Source organism: Macaca thibetana, chromosome 12 (genome assembly GCF_024542745.1).
Source record: "Macaca thibetana thibetana isolate TM-01 chromosome 12, ASM2454274v1, whole genome shotgun sequence".
Classification (NCBI taxonomy): domain Eukaryota; kingdom Metazoa; phylum Chordata; class Mammalia; order Primates; family Cercopithecidae; genus Macaca; species Macaca thibetana.
In genome coordinates, this window is record NC_065589.1 from 121,273,029 (window position 1) to 121,284,670 (window position 11,642).

At 34.1% G+C, this 11,642-nt stretch overlaps 1 pseudogene; it reads left to right on the forward strand.

Moving 5' to 3' along the window:
- Positions 1–230: 230 nt before the first annotated feature.
- Positions 231–10,979, forward strand: LOC126932407 (26S proteasome non-ATPase regulatory subunit 14-like; annotated as a pseudogene).
- The last annotated feature ends 663 nt before the right edge of the window (positions 10,980–11,642 follow it).

An 11,642-nucleotide genomic window follows, 5' to 3' on the forward strand; every position in this document is an offset into this window, starting at 1 on the left:
ACACACACACATACACACAGAGAATAAGAAAAATAGAATGGTTCCACTTTGATATTCTTGGGCTCTAGTTCCTTGCTGAGCTTGGAAGTATTAACTTTTCAACATCTTAATGTTCTTACGGTTTCTGCAAAGATCTATATTCTTTATTTGTTAAGTGCCTAAGAACATTTGTTTATATAAAGGGAGTCTTAAAGGATTAGATGTGAAATGTTTGCCTGGTTTAGAGAAACATGGATCTTTTCACGTAAGTAGATATGCCACCAGCAAAAAACGTACTGAAAAATAAAATGTTCACTGTGTCCAGTATTTTTTTTAGTAACTCTAAATTTATTTATAGAATTTGACTTTCTAATCATTGTCAGTGTACCTGTTTTATGGCAAGCAAGGGCACCCAGAGGGATAATTCATTTTAATCAAATTTAACATTTCAGGAATAACCATATAAACAAAACAGCCAGCCCATTACATTGTAGACATTGGGTAGACAGATGATTACACTGCTAAGCTGTTTTACCTTGAAACTAACTCTCAGTGGTTGAAATGTTGATTTATTTCCTAGAAACTGCAATTTTTTTCACTGTAGAATAATTCTCAAGAATCTAGAAACTTTGGAATAAAATCTGAATACTTTAAAGAATTATTTTTACATTATTGATTGACCTATACCATTTGTCCAACAATGGACTTCACAATAAAATTTCAAGTAAGACCTAAACATATCAATGCAAATGCAAATAAAATGGTAATAAAATAAAGAGGGTAAAGACAATAAATACACATATTCACATACATACACGTGGGTTTATGAGATCAAAAAAGAAACCCAGTGTGTCATACTGTAAAGTATAGATTGATTTGATCAGGAACCTGAAAATGAAATCCCCCACATTCTTTTCTCCTTCAACCTCATTTTGACATAATTGGCACCAGACACCTATGTTATGGATATACTTACAATTCCTTAATTTAATTTTTTTTGCCTCTTTGCACATATAGGTCCTGCTTCTGTATCTTTCAGTTTGTCCTGAAACTTCACATCACCTATTTATAAATAACCAAAATTCCTCTATGATTTTCTGTTTCACATAGGGTAATAAATATAGGCATGTGTAAACAAGGTATGAGACATATGAAATTAAGAGCAGAAAAAAAAGGACAATCTTTTCACTAAATGGTGTTGGAACCATTAGGTATAATATAAAACAAATAAAAATTGATTCCTACCTCATATCATTCCCCAAATCAATTTTAGGTAGAAAAAGCAAAACAATAAAATTCTTTTGAACAAGAACACAAAAAGCATGAATCATAAGGAGAAAGCAGACAGCCTTCAATGAATGAATGGAGGAAGATAGTCAATTTTGAATGGATTGACTATCCTGAAGGGCAAAATATGATTACACTTAAATGTTAATTAATTTAGTTATGTGTTTCTAGTACCAAATATAAAGCTGAGGCTGTGACTTTTGTGTTATATGTTGTTGCTGTGGTTACATCTCCAATAAGCTTTCCTGAAAGGGCAAAGGGAAGAAACTTACTGAATGCCTGAGAGGGCAATTATATAAGAGAGTTGTCTGTTGGAAGTGAGGCCGTAAGCAGGGTGCGGCAGCCAAATCACTAAATATGGGAAAAAAGGACCCAAATCTCACTTACTACGTATGTTCTGCTGTGATACATTCTACTCTGCTTTCCCTCCAAGTGGTTAAACCCAACCGGAAGTTAAACAGCACAGGAGTTTTTGTATTCCATAGAAATCAGTTTCTCAAGACAAACAGCAGCATGATCAAAGGTAGAGAGTGGATCTAGAACAATACGGGAGTGTAAAGTTCTGAGAATAGCCAAGACATTCATGAAGAAGATTGAGTAGGAAGAATTTGTTCTATCAAATATAAAGATTTCTCATAAGGCTACCCTAATTAAGACAAAATGGCATTGGCACAAGTTAGACAACTAGGCCAATGAAACAGAATAAAGAGACTAGAAACAGACCTATGCCTAAGTAGACACATAACGATGTAGATGCCTTTGCAGAACAGTAAAAATAGCAATCAAAGGAGAGAAAGAGAGAGAAAAGAAAGGAAAAGTAAAAAGATACTGAGGCAACCAGGTATTGTATGGGGGAAATATAAGACTTAGACTGACCTCACACATTCCCCAAATTTAATTTGAGGTGGATTGTAGAACTACCTATAAAAGGCAAAACAATAACAGTTTCTAAAATAGGATACTAAAAGTATGGATCATAACTTATGAGAATCTAGATATTACTTTTACATAAAATTTAAGAAATCCTGTCTATTCAAAAAGACCGTGAAGTTCAATGCATACGTCAGAAAGACTAAAAAGACAAATTTTATATACAAAAGGTATAAAATATCTCTATACATCAAGAAAAAAATGTAATGAAATATGGTCAATATACTTAAAAAGATACTTTACAAAAGTGGATATTGAAGTTTTCAAGTAATATATGAAAAAAAGTACTTAATTGGGAGCAAGGACAATTCATCCATAGGAACAGAAGGGAATATAGATTTTATAGATCCAGGTTCATATTAGTGGCTATATGTATGGAAGAGGTATCATGGTTACCTTCTTATTGCTGTTATTTTCTCACTGAAATAAGGAATAAGGTCAATGACTGATAGTGAAGATACTGAGAGGAAGTTCTGGGGGACTGAAAAGAAAGCAAAAATTAATAATCATCTGAAAGGGTGGAAACTATAGTAGATCAGGACAATGGAGTCAGAATGAAGAGATGACTTGATGGTAGTTAGCATGAGCTTAAGATGAAATCATTTAGAATCACTGTGAGTTTTTCTTCAGATCCGTTCACATGATCATGTGGAACACTAAGATTTGAGATATTTAACCAGAATTGAAATTCTGTGAATGGATGAAGACTAGACAGGAGCTAATGTTATAGGAAATAGACTGTAATAGCTGACCGTAAGATTTAAACTATTAAGAAGAGAAGTAGGGGAAATGAGCTGGGGCGGGGGTATGAAGAACAGTGAAACCACCAAGAATCTGCACAGTATTAGTTGGAGAAAGTCCCAGCCACCCAGGAGTTAGAATCTTAATGAACCTCCATATTTAAATAAATGTGGATTACTCGCTGGCAGAGTCTCCTGTCAATTCAAACCGAGTGTTTTTTTGTTTTGTTTCTGTTTTTTGTTTGTTTGTTTTTAGAAGGAGCTAGAGTGATTTAGATTCAGTGTAAATATTAAGAAGGGTACCTGGTTTTTCACTGGTCCAGCGGCAGAAGAAGTAAGAGAGAGAGAACAGTGAAGTTTTGCAAGGGCTAAAGGAGATGTGGTGTCTTCAAGAGAAGGAGGTATGAAGGAGATCAAGAAGGTTAAGGAATATTTAAAGAAGTGAATGAAGAAATATAAACGCAGTTTCCCCTCTCTGGAAAGAATGCTATCACAAAAGGCTAAGTGAGAGTGACTTAGGGAAGTTAACAGTGAGATGACAGATGGTGGCCAGATTCAGAATAGATTTTTAAGGCAAAGCCAAAAGGATTTTCTTGCACATTGAAAGTGGCCTATGAATAAAAGAGAATAATCACAGATGATTCTGTATACTTGAGCCAGAGATCTGAATTATTATTGTCTTTGACTGAGATAGGGCAGGCTAGGGGAAGGACAGCATATAGAGAGAAATAGAATTTGAAATTTGAGTATATGAATTTTTAGGTTCCTATTAAACAAAGGGCTGGTGAGATGAAAAATAGATGGACAAGGTCAGGAAAGCAGTTGATAGGATCAGCATATACCCAGAGTGTATTTTTACCTTTTAATGTGAAAGATACTTACCGAAAAGTACATAAAATATATATGTAAATTTAAATAGATATCCATAAAGCAAACACCAATTTACATCTAGATAAAGAAATAGAACACTACCAGAACCCTAGAATCTCCTCACCCGATATGCCTTTATCTAATCATAAACCCCTCCCTCAAATCCAACCGAGGAAATTACAATCCTGAAATAAAATGTGGTACTAAATTTTTTATTTGCTTCATGTTTATATCTGTAAATGCATTCCTAACCAATACAAGTTAGTTTTGCTTGCTTTTGAAATGTGCTTAAATGGAATCACTATGTATACGCAATTTCAACTTGCTCCTTTTGCTCAACATTAGTTTGTGGGCCTTATCCATGCTGTCGTATATAGCTTTAGTTCATTATTTTCCTCTATGTACTCTTTCACAATTTATTCAGTGTGGATAGACGTTTGGCAGATGATATATATGACTTTTTGTGTTGATTTGACAAGCAGTGTTTCCAAAAACATTATCGTATGAGTATTTTGGTGGCCATATATTTCGTTATCTTGAGGCTTAAAAGTTGGAATTACTGAGTCACAACATTGCAGGACTTTTCCTTAGTTCAGCTAAAGACAGGGTCCTTGTCACAGGGGCACCAAAAAGTAAGCTAGCAGATGATTTGAAGGGTGATCTAGGGCAGGGTTTTATTGGGTGAAAAAGAAGAAAAGGGGAAACAGAGACTCTTAGCGAAGCAAGAGAGTATGCTTCCTGCCCGTGGGCTTCCGGCCTCAGATTGAATTCCAGGTTCCACCCAGGAAGAGAAGGGGCCAGGTTCCTCCTGGCTAAGAACAGAGTGAACTTCTGTGACCCACCCCAGTGTGCACTCTTCTCAATGCACAGGTCATTTGAAGGCTCTGCCAGGGAGCCCTTCCCACTTGGCTGTCTCAATAAGTCAAGAGATTATCTTCAAGATCACTAAGCAATCAAATTTCATTCTCTACTTTTTTTTTTTAGTAGCTTGCATTCCCGATTGTGTATGAGAATTTGCTTTGCTACGAAAATTTAATTATTGCAAATTTGGTGTATTTTATTGTGGTTTTATTTTACTTCCTTTGGGGCAGATATTCTTTTAAGCTAATGAAGTTTGAGTTTCCATGCTCAATGGAAATGCTTCATGGTGATGACCATCACTGTTATGTATGGATTAGGTGATTGCTAGCAGTCTATGTGTAAGGAATGACTTCCAGGAATATTTTGTACTGATTTACCCCATACCACATCATGTAGATGCTGAGTTATCACGAGGACACTGAGTCAAAGGTTTTACCATGTGCATGTACTAAACAGCTGACACTTTAAAACATGTGTTTTAAAGTGTATAAAGAATACTTTTAGAAAAATAATTTAACTGAAGATTAAAAACAGAAATAATCGAATGTTGAATATTAACAAAACAATAAAATAATGAATATGGGTGTTTAAATCAATATGTATATATTTTTCTGGTATCAAAAGCACATTGTAACACCAATTTTTGTTCAGATTATACGAAAAGTGATGATTCATTAAACGATAGCTTTGAGACCGCCTTTAACAAGTACATTCAAATAAATAAAAGAGTTGAATTCTCAGTAGAAGTAGTAAATAAGTCTTTTGGTTACTTGATTAAATAATTAAAAATATTGAATCATATAAACATTGAGAAAAAATAACTATCTTGCTAATTTGACTTGGAATATTGACATTAGAAAATATTTTATAGTATTCTACTCTGAGGGCATCAATGAGCAACTGGTAGAAGAAAATGTTCCTCAGCAAGCACATTTAAGTTGTCCTTAAGTCTTACAGCTGATATATCAAACAAACTTAATAGAGATCTCTCAATTAGGACATAATATTATCAATTACAATTATGAAACTGAAAGAAACAGTTTCAAACTATCAACTAAAATGATTATCAATAATGCCACAGAAAACATAGATCATCTTTATAACCTACAGAAAAATATTTCAAAATCCATGTCATATGAGGAGTCTTATCAAAAGCAGGTAGTCAAAACATGTACAAAAAATAGTATACAATTTGTGTGTCAGGCAGTTAGTTCATACACACACACACACATTGTATTGGTACAAGACTGGATAATTTATAAAGGAAAGAGGTTTAATTGACTCATAGTTCCACATGGGTGGGTAGGCCTCAGGAAACTGACAAGCATGGCAGAAGGGAAAGGTACTTCTTACATGGCATCAGGTGAGAGAGTGAGCAAGAACAGGGAAAACTGCCTTATAAAACCCTCAGATCTCGAGAACTCACTCACTGTCATGAGAATAGCATGGGGGAAACCGCTCCCATGATCCAGTCACCCCAGACCAGGTCCCTCCTTCAACAAATTCAAAATGAGATTTGAGTGGGGACAAAAATCCTAAACATATCATACATGTTTTTTTTTTCTGGATTTGAATATAATTTATGACATTTATCATCTTTTTGAAATTGTGCCTAATTTCTAATGCAGAAGTTTATTTTCTACAGATTCTCTAAAATAAAATTCAGTCTCCTAGAATTCTAACCATGTTCCTTTCTACATAATTCCTCATTTACTGTGTTTGGCCTCCTTTTGATACAGCCTTTGGCCATTTTTACCTCTTGCTTTTGAAATGCTGTACGTGTCCCTTCCCCACTTTCTCTATTAAAATATCTGGCTTATTCTTACTGATTTCTTTGTATTCTTTATATAATGAATTCTAGTCTGTCATTATATCAATATATACCCATACATATATATTTATATACTTATGTAGAATATTGTGAATTGACTACTTTTTACTCTGTTTAGGATGTTCTTTGATTAATAGAACTTTTTAGTTTTTATGTGGCTGAATTTATTATAACTTGTGATAACTTACTGCTTTTATTTTTCTTTAAAGAAGTTGTTCCCTGTGTAATAGTGATGAAGATATTCTCCTATATTCTCTTTTTATTTTATAGCTTTTCTTTCACCTTACCTGTACAGTCTACCTGGACTTGAGTTTTGTATATTGGTATGAACTTCAGATCCTATTTAACAGACAAATAAGCATAGACAAATACCTCATCAATATTAATAGAAAAGCTTCTCTGTCCTTTTCTTAATAACTGCCAGTGCCATATATCTCATTGGCAAAGTTCTCATTAAGTATATGGTTCCATGTAAGTTCCTTTCTTGTGCCATTGTTATTTTTTTAAATATCTGAACTAATGGCAAATCATCTCAAATACTATAGTTTTAACACAATTCTTGTAATCTAGGATAGCACATAGCCTGTTTACATCTTCAGATGTATCTGGATTGTGTCCCTTTGCACTTTGACATAAACCTAACTTGGCAAGTTATTGTAATTACACTGAATCTATAAATAAATTTTAGGAGAGCTAACAATCACCGTATTGAGTCCTGTAATCTATGAATTCGTAAATCTTTTTTTTGTTTTTGTTTGTTTGTTTGTTTGTTTTTTGGAGATGGAGTCTCACTCTGTAGCCCAGGCTGGAGTGCAGTGGCACAATCTCAGCTCACTGCAAGCTCTACCTCCTGGGTTCAAGTGATTCTCCTGCCTCAGCCTCCTGAGTAGCTGCAATCACAGGTGCCCACCACCACGCCCAGCTAATTTTTTTTGTACTTTTAGTAGAGACAGCGTTTCACTGTGTTAGCTAGGATGGTCTCAATCTCCTGACCTTGTGATCTACCTGCCTCGGCCTCCCAAAGTGCTGGGATTACAGGTGTGAGCCACCGCACCCGGCCAGGAAATGGACAAATTTCATAGAACCCTCCTTGCTTGAATCAGGAAGAAACAAAAATCCTAAACACACCATAACAAGCAAGAAGATTGAATCAGTAATTTTTTAAAAAAATACTGCCAACACAAAAAGCCCAGGGCCAGGTGGATTTACTACCAAATTCTACCAGAAATTGAAAGAATAATTGGTATCAACCCTACTGAAACTATTTTAAAGGATTGAGACGGAGAGAATTCTCCCTAACTCATTCTATGGAGTCAGTATCATCCTGATACCAAAACCAAGAAAGGGTGTAACAAAAAAGAAAACTTCGGGCAATACCCCTGATGAATGTTAAGTTTTAATCATAGATTTAGCCTTTTCTTGAATCATTCTTTCTGTATGTTTAGTATACCTTCTATTTGGGATTGCATTCCTTCTTCTGAAAGTGCTTTCTTGAAATTTTCTTTAAATAAAGTTATTCTGTTATCAAATTCTTCAGTTTTGTTGGCTAGAAATTGTCTTTAATTTGTTTCTCAAAAGACTCTTTTCCCTGGGTATAAAATTCTACACTGGAAGTACTCGTAAGATAATAAAAATATTTTTCTATTATTTTCCAGCTTCTATTAATATTGCTATTCTATCATTACATGAAAGTGAATGTGTCTTTTTGTCTCTGGCTCCTATTAAGATTTTCTTTGTCATTATTGTTCTGCTGTCTCCCCTGTTAGATGCACCTCATTTTCATCATGTATTTTCAGTATTGCTTCCGACCCAGTCTCTGTCTCCTCCAATCATTTAATCACTTTCTCCACGTTTTTTCTCCCATTTTTCTATTGTCTTTTCTGAATTCTTGGAGATTGTTTTGATTTATCGTCACAGATTCTTTCTTAAGTGTTCTTTATCTACTAGTAAACCCATACATTATGTTTTTAAATATTGGCTATTGCATTTTTTAGAGCACATATTTGATTCTTTTTTTCAAATCTATTTGGTAACATAGTTTCCTGGTCCTTGGAGAAATATTCAAGCTAATTTCTTAAACTAAATTTATATCCTATGGATTTTTTTGTAATTTTTGTTGTTGCTTATTTGTTTTATGTCCTTTAGTTTTAGACATATGATCAGGTTTTAGCTATAGCACCTCAGGACGGCCGTGCAATTCTGAGCCACAGTATTTATTCTTCCTGTTTGTTGTGATGTGGTGGATGGAACTTTTAGGTCTGGTTTATCTTTACTCCGTACATTACAGTTCCTTTGTGCCTTCAGCCAAATGTGAGAAGGATGTTCTACTGACTAAAAGTGTTTGACTTGTGATTCCTGCTAGCTTTGTGGCCATCAAAAACAAAATTTCCATATGTTGAGGGAAATTATTTTGAGTATGTAAAAAGGATATTTAACGATTATAGAAAAGTTCTCTCTAAAGAAATTGTAAAATGTTTGAAATTTCTGACTACGTAATGAAAATATTTACTGGTTATATAAAAGTTCCCCTTTAAACATTTCTGTTAAATTTAAAATTACCTGTCATTTTTTCTTATGGGGAGCTGGCTGTTGTGGTACACCTTTATCATAATGCTAATATGTAATTTTCTAATTAAGGTTCTATATATTCTACAAGTTTGTTTTTTTATTTTCTGTTTACTTAAATTACTTGGATTGCTAAAGCTTTCCAAATAGTTTGGAGTTTACCCATTAGTACTCCACCGATTAAATATACACTAATAATCCAAATAATATATTATTATGCCCATATAAGAAAGAATAAGTAAGATCTGAAAGTTTCAATTTGAAATTACCTTTTGATATTAAGATGCAAATATAATAAATTCTGTCATAGTATTACTTTTAAAGCAATTTCTAGTTGTAAGTCATGTCAGGTTATTTGTAAAAACCTTTTAGTGAAAAACAATAAAAATTCTGAATAAAAATAGAGTTTAAAATATTTTACTTAAAATATTAAACCATTAAAGATAATCTAAATAAGCTGCCCAGAGTCCAGTGAAAAGCTAGAATGTAGACAGAGAGTATTCTGAGTAGACACGTTGACTTGCTTATATGATATTTATTGATATGATATATAAGAAATCAAGGAGACCCAGGCAACTCTTTTGAATGGAATTGGGCTGATTCATCTCTGGTTTGTGGAGTAAGAGCCAGGTTAAGTCTGAGCCACTGCAACTGCTGCCTCTGTCTTTGCTTTACCGCAGCGGCAAGACAAAGGTCTGCACTGTGGCCTTGCGCCCCTGTTGGCCTTCCGGAGAGTCACATCACACAGGAAAATTACACCTGCCAGAAATAGCAAGAACTTTCTGTAAGAAGAAATTTGTCAAACAAGAAATTGAAGCTGAATGCCTTAAGAATTGTAGTTACTGACCAGAAATATAGACAGACTTCTTAGACTCGGAGAAGATATGCCTGGACTGGGTCATGGCCACCTACAGATGCTCCTGTAGTGGAAACAGCAGAACAAGTCTGTATTGCTTCCCTGGCACTGTTAAAAATGTTAAAGCAAGGTGATGCTGGTGTTCCAATGGAAGTTATGGGTCTGAAGCTTGGAAAATTTGTTGATTATTATACCATCAGAGTGATTGACATGTTTGCTATGCCACAGATGTCAGTGTGGAGGCATTTGATCTAATGTTCCAAGCTAAAATGGTGCATGTATTGAATCAGACAGGAGAGCTTGAGATGGTTACTGGTTGGCATCACAGTCACCTGGCTTGATTGCTGGGGTTTCTGGGGTGGATATCAGTACTCAGCAGAGTTTTGAAGCCTTATCAGGGGGATCTTTAACAGGTGGTTGTGGATTCCATTCAGAGTGTAAAAGGGAAGGTTGTTAGTGATGCCTTCAGGTTGATCAATGCTAATATGATGGTACATGAACCAAGACTAACAACTTCAAATATGAGTCACTTAAGCCATCTATTCAGGCATTAATTAATGGATGAAACAGACATTATTACTCTATTACTATTAACTATCTGAAAAATAATCTGGAATAGAAGATGTTGCTAAATTTGCATAAGGAGTTGAATGGAAGATTTGACACTTCAGGATTACATGAACATTGTAAATACGATGATTTAGTATTAAAATAGATGCTAGAATTAGCCAAGAATTACAAAAAGGCTGTAGATGAAGAAGATGAGATGACATCTAAACAGCTGGCAATAAAGAGTGTTGGCTAGCAGAACGCTAATGTCATTTGGAGGAACAAGTGGATTTAGGCATGACTTCAAATATTGTTTAGCAGCTATGTTGAATACTGTTGTGTTTAATTGAAACAACAAAAAATTTATTAGTGATACTTTCAGTATACATTTCTGTTCCTAATGCTCAAAATTAAGGGACCTCTAAAGACGTATTTGGTTAAATGTAAGACATTTGGCATCATTTGTAGCACCGTAATCTTCAGTCTCAGCTATGCAATTATTTTTGTTTCTTTAGTCAGGGTCTTTGCAGATTCTAAAGTTATATAATAATTCATAAAAGTGGATGTATTTTGTTAATATCCCATTTAATATTTGCAAAAAGCAGTACTACAAGTCTATTTTCATTGTTGCTTACTAAATAAAATATATTTACAATTTGAAAAATAAAAGTCAGTTGCTAGTAGATGTGTGGATATATTTCTGGGCTCTCTATTTTGTTCTGTTGGTCTGTGAGTCTGTTTCTCTGTCGATACCATGATGCTTGGTTACCATAGCTTTGTAGTATATTTAGAAATCAGGTAGTGCAATGCTCCTAGCTTTGTTTTTGTATGTTTGTCTTTCAAAAAAGAAACACAAGATTATTTTGATTATTCAGGGTCTTTTTTAGTTCCATACGCATTTTAAGATTTTAAAAATATATTTCCGTGAGGAATGTCATTAGTAGTTGATAGACATTGTATTGAACGTATAAATCACTTTGGCTGGTATGGACATTTTAATAATATTAATACTTCTAATTCATAAACAAGGAATTTTTTACTATGTGTTTCCTCTTCAGTTTCTTTCATCAATGTTCTATAGTTTTCATGTAGAGGTCTTTCACTTCCTTCAATAAATTAATTTCTAGGTGTCTTTTTTCTTTTTTAACTATTGGATTTTTTTCATTTTTTTATA